Here is a 26,345-nt window from a genome sequence, read left to right as displayed (position 1 = left end):
TCATAATTTTCCTGCCCCAAGCTATAACTCTTGCCCTGCAGTGCACACTTATCCCTCTCCATCACTAGAGTAAAAGTCACCGAATTGTGGTCACTGTCCCCAAAGTGCTCACCTACCTCCAATTCTAACACCTGGCCTGGTTCGTTACCCAGAATCAAATCCAGTGTGGCCTCACCTCTTGTTGGCCTGTCTACATATTGTGTCAGGAAACCCTCCTGCTCACATTGGACAAACACTGACCAATCTAACGAACTCGAGCTATAGCTTTCCCAGTCAATATGTGGAAAGTTAAAGTCCCTCATAACAACCACCCTATTACTTTCACTCTTCTCCTGAATCATCCTCGCAATCCTTTCTTCTACGTTTCCAGGACTATTAGGAGGCCTGTAGAAAACTCCAAACAGGGTGACCTCACCTTTCCTATTCCTACCCTCAGCCCAAACTACCTCAGATGGCGAGTCTTAATCCATCGTCCTTTCCACCGCTGTAATACTATCTTTGACAAGTAATGCCACACCTCCCCCTCTTTTAGCCCCACCTCAAACCCGACTAAAACATTTAAACCCTGGAACCTGCAACAGCCAATCCTGTTCCTGTTCTCCCCATGTCTCCGGAATAGCCACAACATCGAAATCCGAGGTACCAACCCACGCTGCAAGTTCACCTACCTTATTTCGTATACTTCTTGCATTGAAGTATACACACTTCAAGCCACTTTCCTGTTTACAGGCACCCTCCTTTGAGATTGATGCCATGTTCCTAAATTCCCTGCACTCCAGGTCCTGCACCCGAAAGCTACAGTGTTTGTTCCCATGCCCATGCAGAGTTAGTTTAAACCCTCCCCAAGAGCACTAGCAAACCTCCCCCCAAGGATACAGTTGCCCCTCAGGTTCAGGTGAAGACCATCCTGTTCATAGAGGTCCCATCTTCCCCAGAAAGAACCCCAATTATCCAGATACCGGAATCCGTCCCTCCTGCACCATCCCTGTAGCCACGCATTTAACTGTTCTCTCTCCCTGTTCCTCGACTCACTATCTCGTGGCACGGGTAACAAACCAGAGACAACAACTCTGTTTGTTCTAACTCTGAGCTTCCAACCTAGCTCCCTGAAAGCCTGCCTAACATCCTCAGCCCTCTTCCTACCTATGTCGTTGGTGCCAATGTGGACCACGACTTCGGGCTGCTCCCCCTCCCCCTTAAGGACCCGGAAAACACGATCAGAGACGTCACGTACCCTTGACCCGGGAGGCAACATACCAAACGTGAGTCTCTCTCGCCCCCACAAAACCGCCTATCTGTGCCCCGAACTATCGAGTCCCCAATAACTATTGCTCTGCTTTTCTCCACCCTTCCCTTCTGAGCAACGGGGACAGGCTTCGTGCCAGAGGTCTGAACCCCATTGCTTACCCCTGATAAGTCGTCCCCCCCACAAGTATCCAAAACCGTATACTTGTTCTTGAGGGTAACGGCCGCAGGGTGTCCCTGCACTGGCTGCTTCGTCCCAGTCCCCCTCACTGTCACCCATCTGTCTGAAATCTTGGAGTTACTACTTCCCTAAGGCTCCGATCTATGACACCCTCTGCCTCCCGAATGATCCTAAGTTCATCCAACTCCAGCTCCAGTTCCCTAACACGGTCTTGGAGGAGCTGGAGATGGGTGCACTTCCTGCAAGAGTAATCAGCAGGGACGACCATGGCATCCCTCACCTCAAACATGTTGCAAGAAGAACATTGCACTGCCTTCACTGCCATCCCTCTCAAAGTAACCTTTTTTAAAAAAACTAAAGAATAGGACAAGCAAATTCAGCACTTACCTACTTACCACAGCGGGTCTTATTATTAGGTTAGAGGAGGAGGGCGGGTGGGAGGCGCTACCTCTGCAGTGCCTCGGGTTTTTCTCCTGCGCGCTTTTATAGGGAAAAAAAACCTACCCAGGTAAGTTTGCGCTGCACCAGCTTCCGGGTCCGTTCCGCGCTTTTTAAAAAAAAAACTTTCAAATTTAAACCGTTAAACAAACGTCACCGAGCCTTCAAGCAGCCACTGCCAAACAGCCCTTACCTGCTCCGCTACATCTATCCTCGATATTCTGACCAACAAAGGAAAGCAGACCAAACGCCTTCTTCACGACCCAATCCGACTGCGTATCTACTTTTAAGAAACTATCAACCTGAACTCCAAGGTCTCTTTGCTCAGCAATACTTCCAAAGAACTTACCATTAAGTGTAAAAGTCCTGCTCTGATTTGTTTTTCCAAACTGCAGCACCTCATTTTTATCTACATTAACCTCCATCTGCCACTTCTCAGCCCATTGGCCCATCTGATCAAGGTCCCGTTGTAATCTGAGGTAACCTTCTTTGCTGTTCACGACACCCCTAATTTTGGTGTCATCTACAAACTTACTAACTATACCTCCTCCGTTCACATACAAATAATTTATATAGATGACAAAAAGTAGCGGACCCAGTATCAATCCTTGTGACACACCATTGGTCACAGGCCTTCAGTCTGAAAAGCAACCTTCCATCACCACCCTCTGTCTTCTTTCTTCTAGCCAGTTCTGTATCCAAATGGCTAGTTGTCCCTGCATGCCATGAGATTAAACCTTGCTCACCAGTCTCCCATGAGGAACCTTGATGAACGCCTTCCTGAATTTCATATAGATCACGTCCATCGCTCTGCCCTAATCAATCCACTTTGTACTTCTTCAAAAAACTCAATCATGTTCGTGAGACATGATTTCCCAAGCATAAAGCCATGCTGGCTATCCCTAATCAATTCTTGCCTTTCCAAATACATGTAAATCCTATCTCTCAGGATTCTCTCCAAAAACTTGCCCGTCACGGATGCCTGGCTCACTGGTCTATAGTTCCCTGGCTTTTCCTTACCACCTTTCTTAAATAGTGGCACCACGTTAGCCACCCTCGAGCCTTCCGGCACCTCACCTGTGACTATTGATGATACAAACATCTCAGTGAGAGGGCTAGCAATCACTTCCCCAGTTTCCCATAGAGTTCTAGGGTACTCCTGATCAGGTCCTTGGGTTTTATCCACTTTTATGCATTTCAAGATATCCAGCAATTTCTGATCTGTAATATGGACATTTTTTCAACATGTCACCATCTATTTTCTCACATTCTATATCTTCCATGCCCTTCTCCACAGTAAACACTGAATAATATCCGTTCAGTATCCCCCACCCCGCCCCGATCTACTGCAGCTCCACACAACGGCCGCCTTGCTGATCTTTGAGGGGCCCTATTCTCTCCCTTGTTATCCTTTTGTCCTTAACGTATTTATAAAAACCCTTTGGGTTATCCTTAACTCTATTTGCCAAAGCTATCGCATGTCCCCTTTTTGCGCTCATGATTTCTCTCTTAAGTATGCTCGTACTGCTTTTATTCTCGAAGGATTCACTCGATCTCTCTGTTGATACCTGACATATGCATTCTTCTTTATCTTAACCAAAATCTCAGTTTCTCTGGTCATCCAGCATTCCCGACACCTACCAGCCTTTCCTTTCACCCTAACAGGAATATACTGTGTCTGGACTCTTGTTATCTCATATTTGAAGGCTTCCCATTTTCCAGCAGTCCTTTAACCTGCGAAGAACTGTCCCCAATCAGCTTTTGAAAGATCTTCCCTAATACCTGAGTCTTCCTCCAATTTAGAACTTCAACGTTTAGATCTGATATATTATTTTCAATCACTATTCTAATGTTAATAGAATTATGGTTGCTGGCCCTTACGTTTTGAACCCTTGCCAGTATGTACATTCTCATTGTGAATTAGAAAATTTCCTTGTGCACATTTAACAAATTTCTCTCTTTGGCAGATAGGTAAATGGGCAGGAGTTATACCTTGGGTCAACTCTTCCTTCATTCCCATCAACCCTAACCCCTTCCCACCCCAATAGTCCAACGGCAACTGCCGAATGTGTGACACCAGCCCATTTACCTGCTCCCTCCTCACTATCCAAGGGCCCAAACTCACTTTCCAGGTGAAGCGGCACTTCACCTGCTCTTCCCACATCCCAGTCTACTGCATTTGCTGCTCACAGTGTGGTCTCATCTACAATGGGGAAAACGAAGCATAAACTGGGTGACTGCTGCACAGAACATCTACGTTCTGCCTGCAAAAAAGACCCTGAGCTTCCAGTTGCATGCCAATTCCACACCCCACCCTGTTCCCTGGCCAACATCTCTGTTTCAGGTATGCATTAGTGTTCCAGCAAAGCTCAGCACCAGCAGAACGAAGAGCACCGAATATTTCACTTGGGGACTATAAATCCCTCCGGTCCCAATATCGAATTCAATAATTCTAGCGCCTGAAATCCATAGTATCCTCGTCCCTTCCACACACACCAAGCATTGTTATCACGTAGTCTGTCATTACACAGTACCATTCTTAGCCACGAACAGTCTCCATTCACCCTCTCACACGGATCGTTATCAACTCCCTTTCCTGTCCAACAGTTCTTCCCTCGCTTTGGGCTGTCCTGACCTATCATTTACTGCATCCGCCTTCCTCTTACGATATCTCCTGCATATAAACCAACGTTTTCCCGATCACCATCAGTTCTATGGAAAGGTCACCAGCAACTACTGCTTTTTTTGTTTCTGATATACAGCATCCGCAGTTCTTTCACCTTTTTATTGAGGTAGAGTTGGAAATTGTTTCGAGAGACAAAAGGAGAAGGGTGAGAAACAGAACAGACATGAACTGTTGATCTCCGTTGTCACTCAAAACGAAAAATCATTGCAGTGCGATCACTTCCCTTCAGCATGAATAGAGATCATGCGCCGCCCGTGGGTTTGTGCCGGTAGTGCGTCTGACTCCAGGGCAGGAGATTGCGTGTTCCAATCCCGTCATGCTCCCTGTAACCAACTTCTTACATTTCAAATCAAGAAAGGAGTACGTTCACTCGGGATATCTGTTGAGCCAAGTCTTCTTTCCGGAAACTTTTGATCACACGTGAAGCTTTGCTGTCTGTTTGATTTGTGAACACTGGGTCAGGGAGGTGGTGTGCCCCTTGTCTGGGTAAATGCTCAGCTCCCCCAGTTCATCACCGGATTTAAACACAGCCGCCTCCCTCTGGGCAGCCACTTCGTTCAGTTGGTGACAGCGCGGTGTGAATAACATAATACTGATACTTTTACAACATAATCCAGAGACTCCCAGCTTTATGTTTCAATCTATCAGGAGAGTGACAGCGAGTTTAGATAGAAATGTTTCCCACCAACAGCAAATTCTTTCCTCTCACTGGACACAGTTAAAATTATCTTTTCTCAACAGAAGGTGCGGAAACTACAGTCTGGCATCCTCTCTCCACATTAACGGTGAGCCTGAATTTTATTAACGGTGTCAGTAAAATCCAATGGCGGACACTGATTTGGTCCAGTCGATTGTTTTGCCAAGCGTCATTCACCGAGAGGATGCTGCTGTGTGAAACAGCGTGGGGAATTACTGCAGGGCCTCCTGCGCATGGAACTCACCGCAACTGATGTGTTTCACCTTCCCCAGTTTATTCCTATCTCGGAGAAGAGAGGTTGATGATTCGGATCATAGCAGCCAGACAGAGAACAGGAGAAGAGCACTCAGACCTTCACAAGCTTGTCACCACAGATGTGTCATCGTGGCCCGTGTATCAGTACGGGATAGTAATCTGCATCTACTGACTGGAAGCACAGCAAATTAGAGTGCTGGTGGGACTATCACACAGGAGAAAACGGCTTCGACCTATCAACTGGAGTGGCTCCCAATGCGCGACTCCGCTCACCTCAACTGAATAACTGTAAACAAATTACTCAGTGATTCAAAGGAATACTCGGATTTGAATCTGCATTGTGTCATGTACCTTCGAAAATGATGTCAAAACACCTTCATTGCTGTGATGGAATATTCTGTTGGGCAGAATATACCCGTTGTCAAATTTTCCACGGTCTGTTGGTCCAACTCCGATTTCATTCAGAATCACAAAATGTGTGACAGCGCAGACTGAGGCCATGCAGCCCACCTTAGCTCTGCTGGCTCAACACAATGTGTAAATAAGTGTCTCATTCTGTCGCCTTCACCCTGTAAATCTGCACATTGTTACATTGAGCATGCCCACCGAATTCCCTTTTGTGTCCATTGAATCTACCTCTTGGTCACTGTCATACAGGAACTTACTGACCACACTCCCTGTGCGAAAACGGTCTTCCTAATGTCACTTTTGCTTATTTTCCTGATGACTTTCTATCTCTGCCAAATCGTTCTCGATCCTTTCAGGCCTGGGAGCTTTTTCACTACATTATTTCCTCTGTCTAAAACCCTCATGACGTGGAAAACTTCAATCAGACCAGCTTTCAGCCTTGTGTTCACCAAAGAGAACTGCCCCAACTTTCCAATCTACCTTCATGACCGACATTCCTCATACACGGCACCATTCACTTCAACTTGTTAAGCGCTGTCTGCAATCAATTCATTTCCCCGCTTCCTGAAGTATCACCCTCAGAATTGAGCGTAATACAGGTGGAGGCTTCATTCAGGCTCGGATTGCGCGGACGAAAATCGGCAATACTTGTTTTCACTTTGAACAAGGCTTTCCCTTCGCCGTGTTCTCTGCAATGGTACCATAAGACCATAAGACATAGGAGTGGAAGTAAGTCCATTCGGCCCATCGAGTACACTCCGCCATTTAATCAAGGCTGATGGGCATTTCAACTCCACTTCCCCGCATTCTTCCCGTAGCCCTTAATTCCTTGTGACATCAAGAATTTATCAATCTCGGCCTTGAAGCTATTTAGCGTCCCGGCCTCCACTGCACTCCACGGCAATGAATTCCACAGGCTCACCACTCTCTGGCTGAAGAAATGTCTCTGCATTTCTGTTCTGAATTTATCCCCTCTAATTATAAGGCTGTGCCCTCGGGTCCTAGTCTCTTCGCCTAACGGAAACAATTTCTTAGCACCACCCTTTCCAAGCCATGCATTATCTTGTACGTTTCTATTAGATCTCCCCTTAACCTTCTAAACTCCAATGAATACAATCCCAGGATCCTCAGCCGTTCCTCGTATGTTAGACTAGCCATTCCAGGGATCATCCGTGTGAATCTCCGCTGGACACGCTCCAGTGCCAGGATGTTCTTCCTGAGGTGTGGGGACCAAAACTGGACACAGTACTCCAAATAGGGCCTAACCAGAGCTTTATAAAGGCTCAGTAGCACGTCGCTGCTTTTATATTCCAACCCTCTTGAGATAAATGACAACATTGCATTCACTTTCTTAATCACGGATTCAACCTGCATGTTTACCTTTAGAGAAGGTAAACCTCTGTCCCAAACCTAATTCAGGCAGCCGATCTTATTTAATGAAGCGGTTTTTGAGAAAACTGATCTGGCAGTTTTGTTCAGGTCAATTTAAGAAATGAGGGTTCGCCTGGGATTGGCACTCGGCACCTCCCACACGTCTGTATAAGCTAAAAAAAAACCCAAAGATAGCAAAACCAAAGCTAGCATAATACCCCGAGACCAACGAGCCACCAACCATGTGCGCAGCCAGCTCCTGAAGCAGCTGAGACTTGCTCAGTACGAAATACATTGTACATTGCTCCAAGAATTACAAGCAGCAAAGACTTTCAAGAACATCTGCTTCTCAATCTGTCTCCTTGCTCCCAGGACGCTGCTGTTTGCCCTGTCCCCAGAAACCGGGCTCTCTTCACTCGCAGATAATTGAACCATTTCGTTTCTACTGAAAAGCTGTGCTGGTGGAAGGCAGAGCCCATTCGCTCTTCTGCTCTCCCTCTCACGATTACGTGAGGCAGGAGAAGTCAGCTACAGTCATGCGTAGGAAATGGGCAATTTTGAACTTGTTCCAAAGGTCCTGTTAACGGAGAGATAGAAAGATGCTGTGCTGCCGGGACAGAGAGAAATGGACACCGGAGACACTTGCCTAAAGTAAATTGATATGAGTGCATTTCTGTGCAGCCTGCTTGGTGTTCAGAATTTGTCTTGACACAGCAATCCGACAGAGAGTTTTTTTCTTACACGGGCGTTGGTTTCTTTACTGCAGGAATGGACCAAACCAGCATATCATATTTTACAACTTAACTGGTTCATTGCCATCTGAGAGAAGAGGTTTAACACTTGAGATCAGAACACACCGACAGAAAACTGGACTAGACAACTCAGAGATCCACAAGTGTGCCAGCGCAACTGTATAAATTTGATTGTGTATCGATGTGACATAGTTAACTCAGATACCCGAAGTTTTGGGAAGCAGATGTCAAGGCAAGGAAAAGAACAGAGCGCCGTTATATGGGAAAGCAGCTAAAGACGACATTGAGTGAAGAGGAGAAAATGGTTTCGCTTCTGGGTTATGATCCCAGCATGCACCCGCTGTGCCATTCTCCTGCATTGCACGGCAGCTTTTCCAGAGAAGTATTCATCTTTTTATCTGGCGTGTGACTGACATGTTCGAGAATGAAGTCAAAAGATCTTCACTGCTATAGTGTCATGTGCTGTTGTGCAGACATATCGCGATGTGCAAATATAAACTCAGAGAGCAATGTACACTAGAGATTCTGAGCCAGCTGAAACTTGCTCAGTGTGAAATACATTCCACATTGCTCCAAGAATTGCAAGCAGCAGAGTTTCCAGAATATCTGCTTGTCATTCTGTCCCCAGGGCGCTGATGTTTGTCTCATCCCCAGGAACTGGACTCTCTCCACTGGCGGATAATTAAACCAATTTGTTCCTACTTGCAAGCTGTTCTGGGGGCGGGGGGAGGAGGATGGAAGAGTCAATTCGCTCTTCTGCTCTCTCTTTCAATTCCTTGGGGTGAGAGGTATCAGTTACACTAATGCGTGGGAAGTGAGCAACTTTGATTGTGAACTTGCTCCAAACGTCTGTTATCGGAGAGATAGAACGATGCTGTGCTGGCGGATCAGAGAGAAATGGACACGGAAGACTCTTCCCTCAGGTAAATTCATATGAATATATTGTTGTGTAGCATGCTTGCTGTTCAGAATTCCTCACACTCAGCAATCTTACCGAAGGACTATTGCAAAGTGGGCATCGCTTTCTTTGCTGCGACCACGCAGCAGTTAACATCTGAGAACCAAGTGTCCCAGATGAAGAGAATCCGTGTGAAACCTTTACTCACTGAGAGTCATCCCCACGGTCCTGAGCTGTGGGACTGCAGGCAGTCCAACACGGAAGGGACGGTTAAAAATGAACCATTGTCGCTCCCTCAGCCTCTCTGTCCCAGAAACAGGCAGTGGGACGGCATAAACGCGGAGCATCATTCTCCCGCCGACAGAGGCGGTCCAGCCCATCGTGTCCACGGCAACTGTCTGTCACTTGCCTCTCTTTCTGAGGTGATTCACAATCAGTGATATCTATCCTAATGGTAAGGGGCTGTGTCTGAGTGGTGTGACGGTTTCTGACATGCTGATCGTCTTGTTATTCTCGTCGGAACCGGCGAGGCGAATTACTGCAGGGAAGGCACGAAACCCCAAGGCATGCGTTTCAACTTTATCAGCTCATTGGCTTCTCAGAGAAGTGGCTTTGCGAATCAGTTCATAGGAAACCAACGAAGAACAGGAGAAGACCACTCAGACCTCCAAAAAGCATGTTACTTGAACCGTGTGAGGTTCACGAGTGTCTCTGTATGATACAGGGCATTCAGACACTCAGGAAGTCGGTGCAAAGGCAAGATACAGAACAGAGCACAGCACCATTACAAAAAGAAGCTGCTCAAGGAGACATCGACCAACAGCAGAAGATGGTTTCAATCCATCGACCTCTGCGTTATGGGCCCAGCACGCTTCCGTTTTCCACAGGTCCCTTCAGCCTTTCGTCTGGCACGTGGCATGCACGTTCCAGACTGATGTCAAAGACCTCCACTGCTGTCGTGTGATATGCTGGTGCGCAGACGTATGGAGACTGTGTAAATATAAACTTATTTCTCACTTCCCACATTCTGTTGGTCGAACTGTGATTTCATTCTGAATCACAGCATGTGTCACAGCGCAGACAGACGCCATGCGGCCCACCTTCACTGTGCTGGTTCGACACAGTAAGTAAACGTGTGTCTCTACTCATATCATTTGCTTGCCTTCTCCGTATATTTATGTATATTGTTACTTTAAACATGACCACAGAATTCCCTGATACTTCTATTGAATCTGCCTCTTTGTCAATGTCAGGGGATTTGCTGACCCTAACCACACCCTTCCTAATGTCACTTTTAGTTCTTTTCCTCTTGACTTTAAAACTGCCGAATCGTTGCCGATCCTTTCAGGCGTGGGAGCATTTTAACTGCATTACTTTCTCTGTCTGGACCCCGCATGACTTGGAAAGCTTGAATCAGGCCAGATTTCAAACTTCTGTTCTCCGAGGAGAGCTGTCCTAATTTTCCAATCTACCATCATCGCTGACATTCCTTAAACACGGCACCACTGACGTCAACGCAATATTCCATCATTTCACTACCCTGTTTACTGCTCAATGTGTACTCCAAGCAGCCCAACCTGGCTTAGCGAAGATACTTTTTGAGAAAACTAACCGGGCACTTTTACACAAACCAGGAAGCGCGGGCTAGTCCGAAATTTGAACCCGGGATTGCTGGCAAGCCTGCGCAGTAGAAGAACTCAAAGCGAGAATCATACCCAACAACCAACGAGCAACACAAACGTCATGCAACCACCCCCGCTCCACCTCTTCAACCAGTTGAGTCTTGCTTAGTGTGAAATACATTTGAGATTGCTCTAAGAATTGCAAGCAGCAAAGAGTTTCCAGAACAGCTGCTTCTTATTCTGTCTCCCTGCTGCTCTTTGTCCCGGGCCCTCTCTACTGGCAGAAAGTTAAACCATTTTGTTTCTAAACTTTTCTCTAACACCGGAGTGACCAGTGACAAGCATTGCCCTCCTCAACACAGGATACAGAGAACAACAGAAGACCACTCAGACCTCCACGGGGTGTCATCTCAACTATGCACATTGGGCCAGTATATCAATGTGAAATATTTATGTCGAAGTTTTTTGGGAAAGAGATGAGAAGGCGAGGTGCAGAACAGTGCGCTGTTATACGGAAAAGCTGCGAAAGAGAACATGGAGTGAATAGGAGAGATGGTTTCCCTTCTGGGCGATGCTCCCATCACGCACCCACAGACATATCGCCGGCGTACAAATATAAACTCTGTCTAAATTCCCACATTCTGTTTTTTCGAACCGTGATTTCGCTCAAAAGCACACAATTTCAACACTCGAAACGTTCAAACTTTAACAAAGTGCTCAATGATGTATTTAGCGAACACCTGAAAGAAATTCTTCCAAACTTACTTGGGGAATTTCGGTTTGAGTGCTCTTGAACTTTAAGTAAAAGGAAGGGAAATTTGCCTCGAGGCTGTGCAATGTGGAGATCTGTTCCCCATGTGAACTGATAATGGTTCGCCATCCCACTGCTTCCTGATGCAGGGCTGCCCTGACCCACCGGGAGGTTTCTTTGATAAACTGTCCCGGGAGCTTCCAGCCGTACCGTGACGTCATAGGGCGAGCCCCTGGTGATGGGCTGCAGCTGCTGTGACACAATAATAATGCTGGCCCCGGAACATGAATACGAATTAGTTTGAGTCACGTGGTACAGAATCATTCGATGGAATGTTCTTTCAACTTCTCGGATTTATATATGAGAGGAGGTAAGTGGGCAGGGTTACACCTCGGGTCCACTCTTCCTTCACTCTCAACACCCCACACCCACCTCCCATTGTCCCAAGGCACTTTCCCCTGCAACTGCCGAATGTGTAACACCTGCCCGTTTACCTGCTCGATCCTGAATATCCAAGGGCTCGAACATACATTTCAGGTAATGCAGCACTTTACCTGCACATTTGCCACAACCTAGTCTACTGCATTCGTTGCTCACAGTGTGGTTTACCCAAAGTAGCATGAAGCATAAACTGGGTGACTGCTTCGCAGAACATCTCGGTTCTGCCCGCAAAAAAAGGCCTTGAGATTCTGGTTGCCTGTCACTTTAACACGCCACCCTGTTCCCTGGCCAACATCTCTGTCTCAGGCATGTAGCAGTGTTACAGCAAAGTTCAACTCCTGATGGAAGACCAACGCCTCATTTTCCACTTGGAGATCCTATAGCCCTCCAGTTTCAACATCAATATTGTTTGGACGCGAACTCCCCCATGCCCTTGACCCCAACCTCACCCACACGAGGCCTTATTATCACATCGTCTGCTGTTACACATGACTTATTGTTAGCCAGGAAGAGTCTCCATTAACAGTTAGTCACTCTCCTACACAGATTGTTATTCACTCCTTTGTCCCTTTAATGTTCTCCCTCTGAATTGGTGGCAAAGAGAGCAACGTGGACTGATATCCCTGAGCCAGCTGTTTGTCCCATCTCCAGGAACAGGGTTCTCTCCACTGGTGGATAATTAAACCATTTTTCTGTTGCGCTGACGTGAGGAGATTGTGTAAATAAAAACTTTTCTAAATCTCCACCTTCCGTTGGTCGAGCTGTGAGTTCACCCTGAATCGCAACACGTATCACAGCGCACTTGGAGGCCCACCCTAGCTCTGCTGGTTCTTCACAGCAAGTAAATGAGAGACTCTATGCGTATCATTCTCTTGCCTTCTCCCTGTAAATCTCCACATTGTTACTTTGAAATGACCGCCGAATTCCCTTTTGTGTTATTGAATCTGCCTCTTTGTCACGGTCAGACAGAGATTTACGGATCCGAACCACTCCCTGTGCGAAAATGTTCTTCCTAATGTCACTTTTCCTTTTTTTCCAATGCCTTGAAATCTCTGCCGATTTTTTGGGAAATTGAAAGGATTCTCATGCCTGCACATGAGGCTAAATTGATTTAATTTCTAACGTAAAGGACTGCGGATGCTGAGAATCCGAGTCAGAAAGAGAAACTGCTGGAGAAACTCAGCAGGTTCGGCGGTACCTGTGGGAGAAAACAGAGTTCTGAAATATTGTCTCTGATTCTCTTTCCACCGATGGTGCCTGACCTGTAATTTCTGTTGCTCCTGCAATTTCTGTTTTTGCTTTTAACTGAAAGTTCATTTCATCTTTCGGAATGAAACACCCAGACTCGCCATGTGCAGATATTTAACCCTTACGAAACCTGTGAAGTGATTGGATTCAAACAAACCCAGCAATAATTCACTCTTTCTCAGCTGCACAGGCAGGGAGACCTGGGAAGTGAAGCTGTCAATGTGGTTCTTTATTCGTGGGCCGAGTGGTTAATGCGATGGACATGAAATCCATTGAGGTTTCCCCACGCAGGTGTGAACCCTGCCGACGACAAAATGAGAAATGTCGTCAAAATGAAAGGGAGATTGTTCCCCGGTTTCTTCTTTAAGATTCAAATCAGTGAAGGGGGAAAGATGTTTCACTCACATTGGGACTGGTCGGGAATCTGCAAACCACTGCCTGTCAGGGTGGAACATGCAGATACCCACAGATCTGATTTTGAGGCAATGAGTCAAGTATTTGGAAATGAGACTAGAACAGTGAGGGGCGTGAAGTCGTGATCGAAATGAAGTAGGCACCTGAGGATTAATTTTATTTGCCAGTGAAAGATACTGCTTCACAAAGTTGGGACGATGTAAGGGAAGCAGTGACGGTAATTATCTTTGGCTGTTCACCTTGTGAATGTTCCCATTGCTGCGCATGTCCGTGTTAACGTCAGAACTCTGCAGCATGGCGGTGTCAGGTACGCACAGGACCGTGGCGCAATGGATGACGCATCTGACTCCAGCTACCTGTTTGAAATGCAGCTCACAGCTTCTTCACGCATCCCAATTAATCTTTCTCATGGTCCTGAAGCCGGTTTGAATTCTTGATCTGCAGGAACGAGACTCTTTTCACTGTCTCGCGTCAGTAAGTGTCCCTGAGAACATCAGAGTCAAGTCACAGCGCTGTCAGAGGAGGGGATGCTGAAAGAGCCCAACACGCTGCTCACGGGCACATTTCATTTTCCCCAACTCACCGCCCCAACCACTGAGGCTCCTGCGAGTGGAAACGAAACAAACACCAAAACCCAGTCTCATATTTGTAAATCTTCCGAAAATAAGAAAACTGTTCATCCCTTCGGATCTTCCATCCTGGCCTGACAGGGGTGATTGTAATGGCTGTCCAGTCAGTGTCGATTTTTTTTGGCTGAAAATATCTTCCTTATCTCATCCCAGTATTTCTTGCCACAGAGAACTGTGCGGCAGAGTGCATGTATGTATTTCCTTTGATGGTATTTTGTAAATAACATTCGTTTGCTGCTTGTTTGTATCGGGTGTTTCAGGTTCATTAGCCGCTATTCAAGTGTGTTGGTAGGTTTGTGGGCTACCATGATGGTGAGAGTGTTGAGTTGTCTGGACATCATTTAACTGATGTATTTAATGTAAGGTAATGTGGCTAGGGTTTCTGCACACGTTGTTTCTGCTTGTGTCAATTTGTTGATGAGAAATCGGCAGACTGGGTTTATTGGGTCGGCAAAAGTGAGGACTGGAGATGCTAGAAGCCAGAGTTTCGATCAGAGTGGTACTGGAAAAGCACAGCAGGATAGACAGCAGGAAAATCGATGTTTCGGGCAAAAGCCCTTCATCAGGAATAGAGGCAGGACGCCTCCAGGGTGGAGAGTTAAATTAGGGGTGGGGAGTGTGCTGGAGCGAAGGTAGCAAAGAGTAAAATAGGTGAGTGGTGGTGGGGATGGAGCTGACAGGTCAGAGAGGAGGGTTAGCGGATAGGTGGGAAGGGAGATTGGCAGGTAGGACAGGTCATGAGGTCAGTGCTGAGCTGGAAGTTTGGAACTGAGGTAAGGTGGGGGGAGGGGCTTTGAGGAAACTGGTGAAGTCCACATTGATGCCCTGGGGTTGAAGTGCTCCGAAGCGGAAGATGAGGCGTTCTTCCTCCAGGTGTCGGGTCGGGAGGAAGCGGCGGTGAAGGAGGCCCAGGACCTGCATGTCCTCGGCAGAGTGGGAGGGGGTGGGGGGGGGGGTTGAAATGTTGAACCACGGGGCTTTGGGGTTGATTGGTGTGGGTGTCCCGGAGATGTGACTTGACTCTCCAGTCTCCCCAATGTTGGAGAGATCGCATCGGGAGCAAAGGATATAAAAAATTACATTGGTGGATGTACAGGGCAGCGAAGCAATTGTCAGTAGAATACTAAAGGACGTCCGTGTCTCCCTGGTGGTCTAGTGGTTAGGATTCGGCGCTCTCACCGCCGCGGCCCGGGTTCGATTCCCGGTCAGGGAAGCCATTTTCAACGTGACTGTTGGTTAGTCATTCTTCCTAAATGCGCTCTTCAGTTATTTACTGGTCTTCATAGTTCCTGGGTGCTGCAGTGGCTCGTTGAAACAGCATCCTGATGCAAATTTGTTTGTATGTGGAGGGATGATTGCTTCTGTAGTTAAGTTCTTGGTTCGCTTGTGTTGTTTTCCTGTAGACGCTGTTTTGAATTTACCATTGACTGTTCGCTCTACTGTGACATCTAGAAATGGCACTTTGTTGTTGTTGTCCTCTTTTTCGAATTTTACGCCAGTAAGGATATTGTCGATGATGTTGTAGGTTTCCTTTAATTTGTTTCATTTTGTGATGACAAAAGTATCTTCGTGTAGCGGACCCAAAGTTTGGGTTGGATCGTTGGAAGGGCTGTTTGTTCGAGTCTCTGCATTATTGCTTCTGCTAGGAATTCTGATACTGGTGTTTTCATGGGTGTATCGTTGTTCTGTTTGTTAGTCTTGTTACTGCATATGAAGTAGGTGGTAAGGCACAGTTCCACGAGCTTGACAGTGTTATCTTTGCTGATGAAGTTGGTGTTGTTTGGTGTTTGTGTCTTTGGTTCTTCTAGTAGTGTCTTCAGTTTTCTTTGGCCACGTTGATGTTAATGGATGTGAACCGGGCTATATGTCAAAGGACAACATTATTCCATCCTCTCCTACCTTGGTGTCTTTGGTGTTCAGGAATTCTTGGATGGAGTAACTGGAGTGGCGTGAATCTTCGACTTGGTGTTTTAGTCTTCAGTGGAGGCCTTTGACTAGTCTGTATATTGGTGTCCCAAATGGTGAGACTGTGGGCCTGAGGGGGGCTCCTGGTTTGAAAAGGAGAACAACAACAAAGTGCCATTTTAAAATGTCACAGTAGAGCGAACAGTCAATGGGGAACTTCAAAGTAGCATCTACAGAAAAACAACACACACAAACCAAGTACTTTACCGCAGAAGCAATCATCCCAACACCCACAAACGAAGCTGCATCAAGACATTATTTCAACGAGCCACTACACACTGCAGCACAGAGAAACTATGAAGAGCAGAAGAGAAAGACATATATAATATATTTAAGGAGAACGGGTTCCCAAGAGACCCAGTCCGCCGATTTCTCACTGATGCTTCCAAGCTGAGTCTCAAAATTTCGGTTTGTCCTTCCGTTCTTGCCTATTTTATTTTTTGGGTTTTGAAAACTTTCCCAATCCTCTGACTGAGTGTTGGTGTTGGGAAGTTATGTTGTGGTTGTACAGCACATTGGAATATTGTGGAATACTTTTGGAATATAGTGTGCAATTCTGGTCTCCCTCCTATCTGAAGGATATTGTGAAATTTGAAAGGGTTCTGAAGCACCAATGGGACCACAGAGGGGAAAGGCCCTTCTGCTGCCCTGAGTGAGGGAAGGCCTTTAGTGATTACTCTGCCCTGCTGACGCACCAGTTGGTCCACACCGGGGACGGCTGTTCTCCTGCCCTGAGTGCGAGATGGCTTTCAGCAGTTCTTCCCACCTGCTGAGACACAAGTGGGTCCACACCGAGGAGAGGCCGTTCTTCTACCCCGAGTGCAGGAAGAGATTTGCTCTTTGCGCTGACCTGCTGGCCCACTGGTGGGTCCACATGGGCGAGAGGTCGTTCAGTTGCCCTAAGTGCAGGAAGGCCTTCAGCAATTCCTCAGCCCTGCTGAGCCACCAATCCGTCCACACTGGGGAGAAGCCATTTTCCTGCTCCGAGTCCGGGAAGGGCTTTACCTGCTCCTCCGCCCTGCTGAAGCACCAGTGTGTCCACAGCGGGGAGAGGCCCTTTAGCTGGCCCGAGTGTGGGAAGTGGTTCATGTTTTCCTGCAACTTGCGGAAGCACCAGCGGGGGCACCAACGCTCCCAGCAATCAGATCCCACCGGTTTTCTGCCTTGGGTCACCCCATGGACTGAACCTCCTGCCAGTTCTGACAGTGGGTGCAGTGGGAGAGTAGGTGAGGATTTTTTGTTTTCTGCTTGACTGCAATTGCCTCCGCCACCCCCCACAACCACAACCTCACGGTGGCTCAGGGGCGTCACGGTGACTCAGTGCTTAGCACTGTTGCCTCATGGCACCAGGAACCCAGGATCAATTCCACCTTTGGGTGTCTGTGGGCAATTTGTGGAGGGTAGGAAAATGGATCTGACTGGGTTACTCTTCGGAGGATCAGTGCAGATGTGTTGGGCTGAAGGACTTGTTTCCTCACTGTAGGAGTTCTACGATCCTATGAGCTTTGCTTTGAGTGGACACTGCTGCTCATTGGGCCCGGGACTGCACATTGGCAATGAAATGATCCAGAGAAACCCAAGACCGCAAGAGCATCGGAGCAGACTTAGGCCATTTGGCCCGTCGAGTCTACTCTGCTATTCGTTAGAGTCATTAAAATTGCACATGCGATTAGCTTCAGTGTGGAAACAGGCCATTTGTCCCAACAAGTCCACACCGACCCTCCGAAGAGTAACGCACCCAGACCCATTTCCCTCTGAATAATGCACCTAACACTCTGGGCAATTAAACATGGGCAATCCACATGACCTGCACATCTTTGGAGAGGACCACCCAGAGAAAACCCACGCAGACACTGGGTAATGTGCAAACTCCTCACAGACAGTCACCCAAGGCTGGAATCAAACCTGGGTCCCCAGCACTGTGAGGCTGCAGTGGTAACCATTGATCCACTACATATTGCAACCCGAAGTAGGTAAGCAGGAGGTTGGGAGAATACAGCAAGCCAGGCAGCACCAGGATGTGGAGTAGTCGGCGTTTTGGGTATTAACCCTTCTTCAAGACTGAAACGTTGACTTGTCTATGAGAAACGATCTACGGAATGTTGCTGGGGGTTGGAGGGTGTGAGCTACAGGGAGATTCTGAATAGGCTGGGGCTGTTTTCACTGGAGCATCGGAGGCAGAGGAGTGACCTAATAAAGGTTACAAATTCATGAGAGGCATGGACAGGGTAATAGAGAAGGTGTTTTCCCTGGGATGGGGCAGTCCAGAACTAAAGGGCATAGGTTTAGGGTGAGAGGCGAAATATATTAAAGGGACAACTTCTTTATGCAGAGGGTAGTACATATATGAAATGAACTGCCACAGGATATCGGTCAGGTGCTGTCAAATGGGACTAGATTAATTTAGGATTTCAGGTCAGCATGGACAAGTTGGACCGAAGGGTCTGTTTCCATGCTGTATGTTTCTCTGACTACTAGTCTTGATGTAAGTTTAAAATAGAGTCCAAGTAACTTTGAATAGTTCAATCTTGTTGAGCTCACCTCCTCAAATGTTTCAAATGAATCCTTCCGAGTGATACTGTTTTAACATGCTGAGTTGGACAAAGTATCCCATCAGGTTCAACACAAACCCAGAGTTGAAGAAGTCAGAAGTCACACGATACCATGGGGACCAAAACTGATCACAATATTCCAGGTGCAGCCTCATCAACGTCCTGTATAACTACACTATAACTTCCCAACATCTATACTCAATTCCTTAACTGATGAAGGTTAGTGTGCCGAAAACTTTCTTCACTGCCTTGTGTAGCGATGTTATCAGAGATATAGGATCTACTTTAAACTGATCCACAATCCAGCTTCTGGGAGCACAGAAGTAGAGTAGTGCTGCGTGAGTGTGCTGGGCAAATAACCCAGAGGTCGATGGGTCAAAACCATGTGATGCTTTTGCTCAATGTCTCTGTCAGCTGCTTTCCGTGGCAAAGGTGCTCTGTTCTGTATCTGGCCGTGCATCTGCTTCCCAAAGCTTCTTCAGTGGAGGAGTGGCAGTGGCAGCTGGCGCCCAGGAACTCAACAACCCCCCGGAGCTGGAGGAATGTCCAAGCTCCAAGAAGCGGGGAGTCCAGCTGGAGGCTGGATTTGCTGAAGGGTTGTATCGATTAACTTATTTAAATGGTACCTACTGTAGGGGGGTATGGTTTACATTAAAACCGGAGGATCATGTCAGAGTGTTTGTTATATTTAGCAGTTGCAGTTGGTAAAATACACTCCCTGTTGGAGCACCTTCTATGATGTTGCATTTCTTGCCTTCTGCCCTTCCCCCATTTGTTATCTCTCATCTTGATTTTATATTTTTTTGGTCAAATTTGATTTCATATTAATCAGACTTGGTATTCACTGTGTGCTAGTAATTTGTTTGTTCGAATATTGTAAGTCAAAATTAATGGTGTAATTTCATTTCTGATGTCAGAGTTTGACATTGAATGTGCAGGTGTGAATGCCAGTAAGTTGTGAAAATAAATCAATATCTTGTGATTTTATAGCAAAAAGAGCAGTTCACCGCAATCAATGGCATTGTCTCATTTGAAGGTGATGAGTTGAGCCTGACCAACAAACCGTTTCATGCAGTCACCCAATTTAATTAATTTTTTTAACTTAATTGAAGATAATAACTTCAAGATAATGCTTAAATTTATACAATTTGTTTATAAGACTTATTTATATGTCGATTGCTCTGCCACATTGGGGAGACTGGATGCCATCTTGCAGAACATTTCAGGGAGCAGCTCGAGTACCCCAAAACTAAACGATCCCACCGCCCTGTGGCTGAATACTTTAACTCCCCCTCCCAATCCGTCAACGACATGCAAGTCCTGGGCCGCATTCCCCTCCAAGATCTAGCTACCTGACGCTTGTAGGAAGAACACTTCATCTTCCACCTTGGGACCCACCAACTACATGGGATCAATGTTGATTTCATCAGCTTCCATATTTCCCCTCACCCTCACTCCCACACCACGCGCCTTGTCTCAGATCCAACCTTCCAACTCGGCATTGGCCTCTTGATCTGTCCTACGTTTTTATCTTGCTTCCCACCTATTCGCTCCATCCTCCTGTCTTACCTCTCCTGATCTCTCCCCACCTCCATAGACCTATTTCATTCACAGCTACCTCCTCTCCATCCCCATCCCCTTCCCAATTATCTCTCAGCCCCCTTGGACCAACCTTCATTCCTGATGAAGAACCTATGCTCTAAACCAAGACTGTGGTGAAGGAACATCCTTAATAAGAAAGAGCTCCCAATTCAGATGTATTCGCCGTTTGTTTCCCCGTTCTTCTAGACATAAGAAATGTCCTTTTCTTCCACTAGAAAATGGTCTTACACTTTGCGTTGTCTGAAGTGTTATACCACTCCACTTCTTTGCCCACCTTTTAAGAATCCTTTCAACTGACTTTCGGATAATGGTGGCAGTGACCAAAATCAATCATTTCACTCCTCTTCAATGCCCCATTTATCCTCCTATGCACCACTTTGACATGTTGTCTGAGTGTGCTTGGTTTTCAAAATGTAATTTAGCCATTGAAGTGAACAGGGTTAATCGTTATCGATCGCTAGCTTTGTTTGCACTAACTGTAATTATCCACCAATTTGCTGTTTTTTTGTTCCACCAAAGCTGGAAACAATGATCTGTATTTATGTTGCACTCAGGTGTGAAAAATCATCCCAAGAATTGTCATATTATTATAGTTGACTGAAGCTATAACAGGAGGCATTCTGTGGCAGTTTGAGACTAAAAACGTGGCTGGAAAGAATGTAGATTGATGAAGAAAGTCAAAAAGCAGAATCTCTGGCCACAATCTATCAGTCTGGCTTGATTAAGTGGTGGCTCTTCAAAAGCACCTTCCAACCACCACCTCAACCACCAAGAGCAGGTAAGTGTGAATACAGCATTCCAACTGTGAAATATATCGCATTGCTTCTTTGTTATTTATCAAAATCCTGGAATTCGCTCCTGAACATTATTGCAGACCAAATCATAATTGTGAAGCAATTTAAGATGCAGTTCAGCACCAATTTTTCAAGGACAGTTTGGGAAGGGTTGTTGGCAAAGCCAATGATATTCACATCTCATGAAATAATAAGCAAAGAGGCATGGACAGAGGATTGGCTGACCAATGATACAATTAGGATAAGGGGCACGTTCAGGATTGCAAATTGTAACTAGTAGACTGCCACAGGGGCCAAAATTATTTACAAAATGCATATGAATTCCTTGGATAAGTAAAGTGAATGCACTATTGCCAAGATTGCAGAAAAGATGGTTGATGGGACGGCAGGTGGTGAGAATGACATGAGATATCTGCAGAGGGATATAGACAGATTAAGCAAATGAGCAAACCCTTGGCAGATGGAATAGAATGTGGGGAAATGAGATTATGCACTTTGGCAGGAGGAAAAGTGTTGAATGTTAAATGGAGAAAGCTGTTGAATAGAGAGATTTGGAAGCCCATTTCTATGCATCTCTTCAGCCAAGTTCAGTGAGTAATAGGGAAGGCAAATGGGAGGTTGGCCTTTAAATAGAGTATAAACGATGGGAGGTTATAGTGAACCTATGTCAGGCACCAGTCAAGCCACAACTGAGCACTGGGAGGGTCATTTACCTAAGGAAAGATATACTGGCTTTGGAGGCAGTCCAGAGAAAGTTGACCAGGATGAAAAGAATATCACATGAAGAGAAGTGAATAGGTTGGGCCTATACATATTCGAAGTTAGAAGATTCAGAGGTAACCTTATTTTCACATAAAAGATTCTGAGGATACTTGACGGGGTTGATGTGGAGAAGTTTACCTTGGTGGGTGAGTCGAGCACCAGAGGGAATAACCTGCAAATGAGGGATTGCATGTTGAAGACAGATAGGAATTGTTACTGAGGGCAGTAAATCTGTGGAACATGTTACTACAGAGTGTTGTTTAGCTTGGGTCATTAAGTACATTCAAGGCTGTCAGATTTTTGTTTAAACCAGTGAGGGAATTGAGGATTATGGGGAAATGGCAGGGAAGTGGAGTTGATGCTTACCAGAGCAAACGTGATGTGGCAGAATTGATTTAATGGGCTGAATTGAATAGTAAGTAATAAAGGGGAAAAGGATACAACTGGCAACTACAGGCCAGTCAGTGTTGGAAAATTAGAGATTGTACGGAGTTGGTGGAATTTTGGCATTGTTACTGGATTTAACATCTGGAGTTTCAAATTGATGCTGCTATGTCCCCGATGCACTTTGAAATCAATTAATATATCTGGAATATAAAGCTTATCGCTGCTTTGGTGATCTTGGCAATTGATATAAGGACCTATCTTGTGAAGGAAGGAAATCTTTAGTCCTTACCCAGTTAGGCGATTGTGTCACTCTTGATCCACAGTAATGTGGTTAACTCGTAATTGCCCTCTGAAATGGCACTTGGTTTTTCTGGGAGATAAAGTGCCACATCCTATGAATGAATAAAGGAAAATATTCAGCAGAAAATTGTGACTGAAGTGAAGATTGTGATCTAGTGATACTGGTTAAGTAACCCAGAGATCTAGGTCTTCTGAGAACGAAAATTCAAATCCCATCATGATCCCAGTAAGGATAAAACATCTTTGAAAGCTGTTCTGAAAGTCCAGTCGTCACAATGACACTTTCTGACACTCACTGCTTTCCTTCAGTCCAAATTGTCTGTGCTGACCAGATATCCTAAATTAACACAGTCCCATTTGCCAGCACTTCGCCCATATCCCTCTCAATTCTCCCTACTACTAGACGCCTTTTAAAATGCTGTAATTACACCAGCCTCCACCATTATCTGGCAGCTCATTCAATACACTCAGCACCCTCTGCGTGAGAAAGTTGCCCATAAGGTTCCTTTTAAATCTTTGCCCTCTCACCTCAAAACTATACCCTCTAGTTTTGGACTCCCCTACTCTGGGGAAAAGATATTGGCTATTCACCCCATCCATGCTCCTTATGAACTTCTATAAAGTCACTCCTCAGCCTCCAATGTTCCAGGGAAAACAGCCCCAGCCTATTCAGCCTCTCCATAATCGCTCAAACCCTCCAACTCTGGCAATAGCCTTGTAAATCTTTTCCAAACCCTTTCAGAGGTTCACAACACTTTTCCTGTAGCAGCGAAACCAGAACTGAACGCAATATTCCAAAAGTGGCCTAATCAATGTCCTTTACAGCCGCAACATGACCTCCCAATTTCTGTACTGAAATGCACTGACCTATAAAGGCAAGCATACCCAAACACCTTCTTCGCTATCCTGTCTACCTGCAACTCCACTTTGAGGAAACTATGAACTTGCACTCCAAGGTATCTTTATTGAACAATTCCCGTAAGCTGCAGATCCTGCCTTGATTTGCCTTTCCAAAACCCAAATTTCAAAGTGGAGTTGAGAAATGTATCAGCCGTAATTGAATAGTGGAACAGACCTGATGGGCCGAATTGCCTGCTTTCTGCACCAATGTCGTATGTTCTCTTGCTGTCCTACACACAGAGTGTGAGAGTTGGGAGTGGAATAGGTCATTTGGTCTTTCCAGTTGGCACCAGCACTGAGCAGTTCATAGCTGGATATGAATATGCCGGAATCTAGGTAGATAAGCTGGAACTTTTTATCACTGGAACATCAGAGGTTGAGAGGTGACCTTGGAGAGGATTATAAAATCATGAGGGGTATAGATGAGGTGAATGGCACGTTTCAAGAATAGGGAGCAAATTTTGAAGATGAGAGGAGAAATATTTTTTAAAAACATGACGGGCATAATTTGTTTTAAGACAAACAGTGGTTCGTGTGTGGAATCATGCCCAGAGGAGCTGGTGGATGTAGTTACAATTACAATGTTTAAAAGACATTTGGATAAGCACATGGATAGGAAAGGTTCGGAAGGATATGTACCAATCACTGGCAGGTGAGACTATTTTAGTTTCAGAACACAATCAGCATGGACTAGTTGCACTGAATGGTCTGTTTCTGTGCTGTATGACTCTGTAACTGTTCTATACTGGTATTACAACCATTTTGTTGCCTTCCCCCATAACCATCCACTTCTTTCTTCTTCAAAGTCAAATGATCTCAGCCTTGAGTACATTCAACGACCGAGCTAACTGCAAGAAGACATGCCCACTTCTGCACTCAATTCCTCTGGCTAATATATCACTTGCTTTGCTCATTGCTTGCTGCGCCCGTCTGGCAACTGGCATTGACTTGTTTCGAAGGACGCTGAGGCCCCTTTATCCATCCACACATCATTCCTGATGAAGAGCTCTTGCCCAAAACGTCGACTATCCTTCTCCTCAGTTGCTGCCTGACCTGCTGTGCTTTTTAGCGCCACACGTTTCAACTCTGATCTCTAGCATCTACAGTCCTCATTTCACCACATCTCAACATATCACCATTTAAATAATGCACCTCATATCTGTTTTTTAACACATCAAAGGCTGTAACTTCACATTGTGGCACTGCGTTTGCCATGTGTTTGCAAATTGAGAAACAGACCTGGATCAACCTTTCCACAGCCCGCCCCCTCCCTCGATTCACTCATTCCTTTCAGTTGCTGCAAGACAACTATCGAACCCCAGAATGAAAAAAAAATGGAAGAAGTGGTGAGAAAATCACAGTTGTACTCACAAATGTTAGACAGAGGAATGAAGTTACAGTCTGTGGTGAGGTTTAATATTATTAAGAGAGAAATGAACAGCAGCACCTTCAGAGCTCACGGTCCAACTTCCACATTTCGACAATGACGAATTGGCTGGACGACCAAACTCCTTCCGGTCCTCCAAGATTCTCCATTGGTCCATGGAAAGGAGCTCGCGCGCCATTTCTGCATTCAACCAGGAGTATGCGCAATGCTTTGCTGACACCAGCGGACATGCGCAGTGCTTGCTGACACCGCGGAGCATGCTCAGTATGCTATGCCGCGATGCTGCTGTTAATGACAAATTTTAAAGTTAAAAATCATACAACACCTGGTTATAGTCCAACAAATTTTTTTGAAAGCGCTAGCTGTCGGAGCGCTGTTTCTGCGTCAGGCAGTTGTGGAGTATAAGACCGTAAGACAGAATTTATGACCTTGAGGAGAAAGCAAGAGCTTCCAAACAAGTCTTTTGGAGTACAACCTGGTATTGTGTGATTATTAACTTTATACACTCCAGCCCAACACTGACACCTCCAAATCATGACAAATTTTTAAGTGTCCAAATGCGAAAACGAGAGAAAATTGCCGAAGCCATTTTTTTTTGCTGAAATGTCTTTTCTCTGTGCCTGTGCATTTTATTCTTTTTGGATTTTGTCTGGCTGCTCAACGTTTCTGTCTTTACCCCAGGGTAGAAGGTATTCCAAAGCTAGAGGGTATAGGTTTAGGGTGAGGGGAGGGGGAATATTTGAAAAGATTGAAAATTCTAGGAATAGAATATTCGCCGCTTACAGGGTGAAAGTGATGACTGCAGATGCTGGAGATTAGGGTCCAGAGCGCGGTGCTGGTAAAGCACAGCAGGTCAGGAAGCATCCGAGGAGCAGGACAATCAACGTTTCCGGCATAAGCCCTTCACCTTGTCCTCTCCAACATTTCTAGTGGCTGAGCAGAGGCTTATAGGCAAGTTTGGAACACATGAGGATGGCCTCAGCCGAGACCTTGGGTTCATGTCACACTACAGGAGACCCAGCTACACGATACACACACTCTCTCTCACACACACACTCTTACACACTGGCACGCTCGCGCAGACCCTCCCTGACAGACACGCTCTCTCTTAGACATACACAAATACACCCCACACACTCACGGCCTCGCATACACTCTCTCACATGTTTTATTCCATCACACACACACTTTATCCAGCACACACACATGCACTCTCTTATGCATGACTTACACACAGCAGTCTTTGGGGTGAATTTGCATTTGCAGGATGATATATTTGGAAATAGAACCCGTCTGACTCAAGATTGGGATACAGACATACTATAACCTCTCAGCTTTCATGTGTTGTCTGACCTGAGGTGTCACCTCCTTTTATAAAACATTATGTTACCTGGAGAATGTGACTTAAAAGAAGTTCTGGAATTTACATGTTAACGAACCGAAATCTGCAACCGATTTTAAAAGGTGAAAGACTTAACAGCAATCTAGGTTTCTTCAATATATCATTTATGTTGCATGGCACGATATTTTTTGCGATATATTCTGTGTCTTATGATCCTATTCCGCAGCTACCTGATGAAGGACCAGCGTTCCGAAACCTCGTGCTTCCAAATGTTGAACTATACCCTGGTGTTTGTGTGATTTTTAAACTTTGTTTCCA

The 26,345-nt window shown here is 45.8% G+C and overlaps 1 protein-coding gene and 1 non-coding gene across 2 annotated transcripts in view; one reads left to right on the top strand and one right to left on the bottom strand.

The window, feature by feature from the left end:
* Positions 1-26,345, bottom strand: part of LOC148143765 (uncharacterized) — a 163,791-nt gene that overhangs the window by 103,798 nt on the left and 33,648 nt on the right. The window lies entirely within an intron of this gene.
* Positions 15,178-15,249, top strand: trnae-cuc (transfer RNA glutamic acid (anticodon CUC)). Its single transcript has one exon. It is a non-coding gene; the product is annotated as a tRNA-Glu (tRNA).

The sequence above is a fragment of the Chiloscyllium plagiosum genome, unplaced genomic scaffold (genome assembly GCF_037043375.1).
Source record: "Chiloscyllium plagiosum isolate Xiang-an unplaced genomic scaffold, Cpla_swu_hap1 HiC_scaffold_27, whole genome shotgun sequence".
Lineage (NCBI taxonomy): Eukaryota > Metazoa > Chordata > Chondrichthyes > Orectolobiformes > Hemiscylliidae > Chiloscyllium > Chiloscyllium plagiosum.
Note: the sequence above shows the minus strand (reverse complement) of the source record. Positions and strands in the feature narration are given on the sequence as shown.